Raw genomic sequence first — 8,319 nt, 5'->3', positions numbered from 1 at the left:
TTTTCTTTTCCTTGTCTTGTCCAGTTTGAAAAAAATTTCTGTTACTTGCAACCAAAGACATATAACAAAATAACAAATAACAAAACTAACCAACAACCAAATCCCTCCACCTTTTAAAAAAACTCAGTCTCCTCATCTGGATAATGAGGGTGATGATTCCTGCTTCCCTCAAGGACACGGATGAGGGCCAAGTGAGAAGCTGAGTGGGACGACCCTATTAAAAACTGTAAAATCTATAACATGTAAGCAATTCACATTGTAATGATTCATCCTTTTATTTGAACCCTTTGGTGGGGTCAAGTTTTTCTTTTTATTTTCTTCTAAGCAAAAGAATTGCTAAATCTTTGTTTCTTTGGAAAACAAAAACGAACTGAACTTAACTACACTGACTTAGGCCTTGCGGCTCCCGCTGGAAGGAGGAAAGCTTAGGTTTAGAGTGCTTGGCAGAGGTGCTTCTCTAGGTGGGTGGTGGAGCACATGACTTTCTTACTTAGTGTTTGTATAGTGCTTTGGACCCATGAAAGGCCATGGAGTTTCTGAGATTAACCGCTATTGATGCTTAGTGAACCATAAACCCCCAATTTCCTGCCTGCACCCCAGCCATAAAATAACAGTTTTACTGCAGCCTGTAAACACCCCTTGGCCACCAGGCCCCACCCCTGATGCCTGTGAAGCTGGTTAATAAGCATAAAGCAAGGCCTCCTGGATAGCACTTCCGTCCCCTCTGTTCTCCCTCACCGGCTCCTCTGACTTGCTCCCTGATTGTGGAGTGCGAGGGGAGATCCCATTGGATTCAGGCCACCAGACTGACCAGAAGTCTCTAATCACTTCCCCATGGGCAGGCCAGAGTGGTTTGTTCTTTCTTTCTTTCTTCCCTCCTCCCTCCCTCCCTCCCTGCCTCCCTCCCTCCCTCCCTCCCTCCTTACTTTCTTATTGAGGCATAATTACATACAGTAAAATTCCCCCCTTTTGGTGTCCACTTCTATCTATATGTTTTGATAAAGGCATAAAATTGTGTAGCCATGATCACAACCTAAAGAACATCCCCAACAGGGCACCTGGGTGGCTCAGTCGGTTAAGGGTCTGACTCTTGATCTCAGCTCAGGTCTTGATCTCAGGGTCATGGAGCCTACTTGAAAAAAAAAAAGAACATCCCCATCACCCCAGAATGTCCCCCCTTGACCCTTTGTAATCAACCCCTCCCCCAACCCCTGGTCTATTTTCAGTCCCTATAGTTTTGCCTTCCCCAGGATGTTATATGAATGGAATCACACAGAATGAAGCCCTGTGCATCTGGCTTCTTTCACTCGGCAAAGTACATTTGAGATGTATCCATGTCATCACATATAGCAGTCCTTTGTGCCTTTAATTCTGTTTATTGTATTGTATGTGTGTACCACAGACTGTCCATTCATCTGTTGAAGGACATTTGAGTTGTTGCCAGTTCTTAGCTGTTGCGACTAAAACATTCATGTTTGTGTGCGGACACAAGCTCTCATTTCTCTAGGGTCATATGGCGAGTGTCTGCTGAACTTGACAGGAAGACGCTAGGCTGTTTTCCAGAGTGGCTGTGCCATTTTGCATTCCCACCATCAGTGGAGGAGGCTTCTAGGTGCTCTGCATCCTGCCCAGCACTTGATATTGTCAACAGGGGGGACTTCCAAAGATACAAACCTGATTATTTCAGAATGATTTAATGTTTTTTGTTTTTGTTTTTGTTTTTTTATTGCTTTTAGGCTAAAGATCTTTACATATCCCAGGAGACCTTGCATGGTTTTCTTCTGAGCCTTCTCCTCTTCCTCAGGCCCTTGCCCTTTTCCAGGCTAAATCTCTGCCTCTCCCTCCCCCCACAATTTCCAGGGTGCTACCTCCTTCCCCCTGCCTAGGATCCTTGAGCCTGCTCCTTGCTGGGCTGACTCCTTCTCAAGCTTCGTGTCTCAGCTCTACTGTCCCTCCCTCAGCAAATTTTCCTGACCCCCCAAACCGATTTGCATTCCTTTGTAGGCTTTCCCATAGCACCCTATGATTTTCCTTCCTAGCACTTGTCACGATCTGGAAACACATACTTATTTCTTTGCTCCCTCGCTTAAGGCTCATCTCCTCCCCTCCCGCCTGTCCTCCTGACAGCAAGAACTATGTTCGGTTCACCTGCTACTATTTCTCCACCTTCCTGGTCACAAAGTGAATCGTCAGTGAAGTTCTTTCCGATTTTTGCTATGAGAAATAATGTTGAGTTGAGCATTCTTGTGTGTCTTCCTCCTGCACAAGGGTTCTTCTAGAATGTACCCCGGAGTGGATGGCAGTGTCATAAGATATGCACCCCTTCAGCTATTGTGAAATGCTGTCTGGCAGGGTTGTATCCAACAGCAGGGGAGGAGCTTCCATTGCCTCTTCATCTTCACCATCACTTGGTGTTACCCGCGTCTTAATTTTTGCTAATAATGGGAGTCAACTGGAAACTCATAGTGAGATTTAATTTGTATTTCCTTAATTGCCAACAAGACGGATCATCTTTTCGTAGGTGCCCCTTATGCTTCATTTGAGAAATGTCTTTTTATGGATTTTGCTCATTTTTCTGTTGAATTTGTGTTTTTTTCTTCCTGCTTCATGGCTGTTTATATGTCCCTGATCCTAATTCCGTGTCTGTCATCTATCTATATGGCAGGTTTCCTCTCCTAATTAGTGATCATCTTTTCAAACCTTTATTTATGGTGGCTTTTGGTGCACAAACATTTTTAATGTTAAGATGGTCGAATTTGTCAATTATTTCCTTCATGGCTTATACTTTTTGTGTTTTGTTGAAGAAAACCTTTCCTACTTCGAAATAATAATGACATTTTCCTATATTTTATTCTAGAAGTTTTAAACTCCCCCCCCCACTTTGAAGCCATGAATCCACCTGGGATTTATTTATATGTTTGGTAGGAGGTGAGGATCTAATTTGATTTTTTCCATTTAGGTTATTGATTCATTGACTAGCCTGTCCCTTTCATACTGATTTGCAATGCCACCTCGGCGAGTATAAAGTGTCCATGTTCGTGCGGGAATATAAATTTTCTGTATATGTTTCTAGGTCAGCCATTCTGTCCCATTGATCTGTGTTTCTGTCCGTGCACCCATACCACACTATCTTAATTGCACTGGCTGTAAATGAAGTCTTAATACCTGCCAGGGCAAACTCTACTAACTTCGAAATTATCTTGGCTCTTCTTGCTCCTCCGTATGTATTTTTAGAATCTATTTGTCAAGTACAGTGAAAAACCTTTTGGAGATTTGGGTTGGAATTGAATTGAACTTAGAAATTAATTTGGGGGAAACTGATAAAGTTGAACCTTACCATTTATGAACATAGCTTTCTCCCCATTACTGCGGCTTTCTCTAATGCTTTTTAATCAAGTCTGACTGGTTGCTACATAAAGATCTTGTAAAGTTTTTGTTAGATTTATTTTTTGTTGACTTATTTTTGTTGCTGTTATAAACGGAATTTTTTTAAAGGACTTTTTCTAGCTCAGTGATGCTAGGACATAGAAATGCATTTTATTTTTGCTTATTGATCTTCTATGCAATAATCGTGGCCAAACTCTTAGTTCTAATAATTTTTCTGTAGCTTCTCTTGGGGTTTTCTATGTAGATAATTTTATTTCTTCCTGTTCAATCTTTATTTCATTTCTTTTTCTTTCATTACTGTGTGGCTAAAACCTCCAACTGAATATTGAATAAAGTTATTCTCTACTGATGCAATTTCTTTTCAGGTTATAGCCATAAAAAGTCTATTTGGATTCTCAATTTCCTTTTTCTTTCTTTGTCTTTTATTTTACACATTTTCTGTAATTGGCATGCATTATGCTCATTTTTCCTTTTATTTTCTTCAGAAAAAAATTCAAGCCTCTAGAAAAGTTAAAAGAACAGAATGGCGAGTACTCATGCACCTTTCACCTAGATTCACCAGCTGTTAACATTTTGTCACATAGGTTCCACCTCTATGAATATAAATACACACACACACACACACACACACACACACACTTCCTCTTTACCAAACCATTCAAAAGTAAGCTGCAAACATCAAGGTATTCACTCCAAACACTTCTGCATGCATATCCCGAGAATAAGACTTTTTCTATACAACCTCATCATTATTACCACACCCAAGAACATCGGTATGAATTTAATAATTTCATCCAACATACAGTTCAGACTCCAAAGTCTCCAATTATCCCCAAAACCTATTATATGATTTTTTAAAACATCTGGAATTCAATCAGATTCCACCCGCCAGATTTGGCTATTATGACTCTTTTGCCTCCCCTAGTCTAGAAGAGTTTTTCCTGTCCTTCTCTTCATTCTTGATTTGGCTTCTTTCAGTGATCAGCATATGAGCTTCACCCATCCTGTTGTATGTAGCAAGAGTTCATTTTTCCTTATTGGCGTGTAATGTTCTATGGTGCATGGGTCCTCCACAATCTATTTACCCATGTTAATGGTGGGCATTTGGGTGGCTTCCAGTATTTTGTTCTTAGTAACAGTATGGTTAATAATATCCTGGTGCATGTTTCTCGGTGAACAGATACATATACCCAGGAAGGGAATTTCTTATTTCTAATATACCTATTCTTTAATTGCCAGGCACTTAGCAGTCTTTTCGTTAGTTGTCTTTGTTGTTGACTGCTAGCTCAATTCTACAGTTAGCAGAGAATGTACTCTGAATGCTTCCAAGCTTTTGAATGCTTTTAGGCTTTTAAAATTGAGCAGCTTATGTGAAACTTTGGTAAATATTCCATGTGCACTTGGAAAGTGTGTGGCTTTGGTCATTGTCAGCTTCAGTATTCTCTATATATTAACTGGATCCAAGTTTGTTAAGGGTATTTTCCAGATCTTCTATATTCTTAAGGTTTTTTATCTAACTGTTCTATCAGCAGCTGAGCAAGGTACAACAGAGCTTCCTGCTATGATTGTGGATTTGTCTCTTTCTTTTGAGTTCTGTCAGTTTGTGCTTTCTACCTTTTAAAGTTATGATAATGGGGACATGCAGATTTAGGACTGTGATATCTTGCTGGTCTGTGTACCCTTTTATCCTATATAATGTCCCTCTCTCTGGTAGCACTTCTTGTAAGGTATATTTTGTCTGACATATAGACTTTGATGAATCAGTTTTCATCTGGTTCCAATTTGCATGTTGTATCATTTTCAATTATTTTCCATTTAAACTCTCTGTGTCCTTATGTTGAAGGTATATTATGGTTCACACACTCCCTTCTGGAGTTTTGGCTCCATGTGGGGTCTCTAATATGACTTCTTTGCTAGATTCCAGGCTGTTTTTGGGCATCTTCTGGCCTCTTAAAACCCAGGCTCTAGCCACCACGGATGAAAAGATATCTTTTTTAAAAATCATTTTAATGGAATTTTTAAGCCGTTTTATTGAGGTGTAATTGACAAACAAAAGTTGTGCATGATTCATGTACTTACAACTTGATGAGTTTGGAAAAAAATATATATCCATGAAAACGTCACCATAGTCTATGCCATAAATAATCCATCACCTCCCCAAGTTTCCTCCCACCCTCTTTATTAACTTTTTTGTGTGTGTGTGTGATAAGAACACAACAAAAGGTCTACTCTCTTGGCCAATTTTTAAATGTATAATACAACATTGTTAACTACAGAAACATGCTGTGTAGGAGATCTCTAAAACTTGCTCATCTTGTATAACTGAAACTTTGTACCGTTTGATTATTCGCACTCCATGTCCCCCTTCCCTAGCCCCTAGCAACCATCATCTACTGCCCGCTTCTATGAGTTTGACTTTTTAAGATTCTTCATATGAGTGGTGTTGTGTAGTTTTTGTCCTTCCGTGGCTTATTTCACTCAGCATAATGTCTTCTAGATTCATCCATATTGTCATAAATGGCAGAACGCCCCTCTTTTTCAGGTCTGAATAATATTCCATTGTATGTATATACCACATTTTCTTTACTTATTCATCTGCCTACAGACACTTTATGTTGATTCCATGCCTTGGCTATTGCGAATAATGCTGCGGGGAATACGGAGTGCAGATAGCTCTCTGAGATCCTGATTTCAGTTCTTATGAGTACCTACCCAGAGTGGCAATGCTGAATCATATGATAGTTCTATTTTTCAGTTTTTGAGGAAACTTTGAGCAAACACTGACTCCAGCATTTGCTTCCCCTCTGGTTAGCATGTTCTGGTAGTTTCTGCCCTCTGGGCGTTTCCCTGACTTTACTGCCAGCTCAATCATGCTTTAAAAAATGTTTTACTTATACTCTCTCAAGCACTTTTAGATCTCTGTGTACCGAGAAAGGGTTTTTTTTGGATACTTGTTCCAGAACATTTCTGAAAATGGAAGTCTCTTCTTCCTCTCGTCCCCAGTGGGTTATTTGTCATCTTCTTAACAATTGGTAGGAAATCTCTACAAATTACTCTTTTATCTAGCATATATATTATAGATTTGTCCTCCCAAGCATTGTCTTTGTCTTTCAACTTTGTTTGTGGTATCAGTATTTATAGAGAAAAATCATATACTTATAAAATTAAATCTGTCTGTCTTTTCCTTATGGTTCCTGGGTATCCATACTTTACCAAATAAGGTATTATCCACACCTACACTTCATTTAATTTTTAAAAATTTTAGATTGTTAAGTTTTTAATCCATGTGGAATTTATTATCGTAGGCAGTGGACAGAAAGGATCTAACTTTATTCAAAACAGGTGCAGAATCAATTAGGTTGGCATCATTTAGTAAATAAACAACTCGGCCCAGTGAGCTGAAATGTCACCTTAATTATGCATTATGTGCTCACATACCCTTGGGTCTATTTTTGGACTCTCAATTTTGAGCCAGTGATATATTTGTGTACTTTGGTGCCAAAATCAGACTTATTTTTGTGGTAGTACCTTTAGACCTAAGTTCTATTATTTCCTAGGGCTAATTCCTCCTTACTATTATTTTTCAAAATTTTTTTTGGCACTCTTGAATATTTATTCTTCCATCTGAATTTTTTTTTTAAAGATTTTATTTATTTGAGAGAGAGAATGAGAGAGAGAGAGAGAGCATGAGAGGGGGAGGGTCAGAGGGAAAAGCAGACTCCCTGCCGAGCAGGGAGCCTGATGCGGGACTCGATTCCGGGACTCCAGGATCATGACCTGAGCCAAAGGCAGTCGCTTAACCAACTGAGCCACCCAGGCGCCCCCCTTCCATCTGAATTTTTAAATTACTTTTCCTGTTCCAAAGAACTATTATATTGTTCTATTTTTGCATTATATTTTTATACTAATTTGAGAGGCATTTTTCTTTCCATGCCTTCCTTTCGACTTTTTTGGTATGCTCATCTCATTCAGTTGCAGAATTTATATGCCCCATCCATGCAACATGCTGACTCTTCTGTACACAGTCCTCATGTAATTCTCTCCATAATCTCCGTGGAGGGATTACCGATATCCCCATTTTAGGTGAAGAGGCAGAAGGACAGAGAAATGAAGCAATGCACCCAAGATCACTAGTTACTCATGCGCAGGGGTTTCAGGCCCCAGATTTTGGATAACGTGCTCACAAGGCCGTGCGGGCATCTGAGAATTTGTCTCCAGTGACTTTGAATTTATTCTCAGGCTCACATTTTCTGGTTCAAAGGCTTGGGTTTTTAAGCAAGTAACTGTCAAAAATCCACTTTGGGGACAATAAAAGATCTGCTTGGCCACAGCTCTTGGGACATAGATTTCATGTCAAAGCCTGGACAGGCTGTCGGCTGGGGCCCAGTGTTCATTTATTTTTTCCCCTCGTTCAGCCAGCAGCTGTGAGGGTGTTGTACCCAGCACCAGCAAGTGTCAGTCTTCATAGGTCACTGTGGCGGGCACTGTGGGAGATCAGAGAAGAGGAACCCGGCTTTGGCTCCAGGAACTTACCATGTGGTTGAGGAGCTACGGACACAAGGGAGAGGCAAAGATTTAAATCACAGACCAAAACGTCCAACCCTGGACCAGCCTCCGCAGTTCCTGCTGAGTCCTCACGTCTAATGCCCGGAAGGTATAACTCCCCCAACCACCCGATTCTGCAAAGCCATCATGATTTTCCATTTGTTTCACGTCTAATTAAGTATTCCCTGTGAATGAAGGAATGAACAAAATCAACGACACAGAAAGCCAAGAGACACAAGCGAAGAAAGCGGTCTAGTTCACACATCGGCATAAAACAGTGCTCGCAGTTGGAAAAAAGAAGCCCAATTAGGAACACGCCCAGCTGAGATCAACTCTGTAAAAGCATCTTTGAAATAAAGAGGGGTCTTTTAGAACAATGTTCTTATG

This window comes from Halichoerus grypus, chromosome 11 (assembly GCF_964656455.1).
Source record: "Halichoerus grypus chromosome 11, mHalGry1.hap1.1, whole genome shotgun sequence".
NCBI classification, from domain to species: domain Eukaryota; kingdom Metazoa; phylum Chordata; class Mammalia; order Carnivora; family Phocidae; genus Halichoerus; species Halichoerus grypus.
This window is presented reverse-complemented; position numbering follows the sequence as displayed.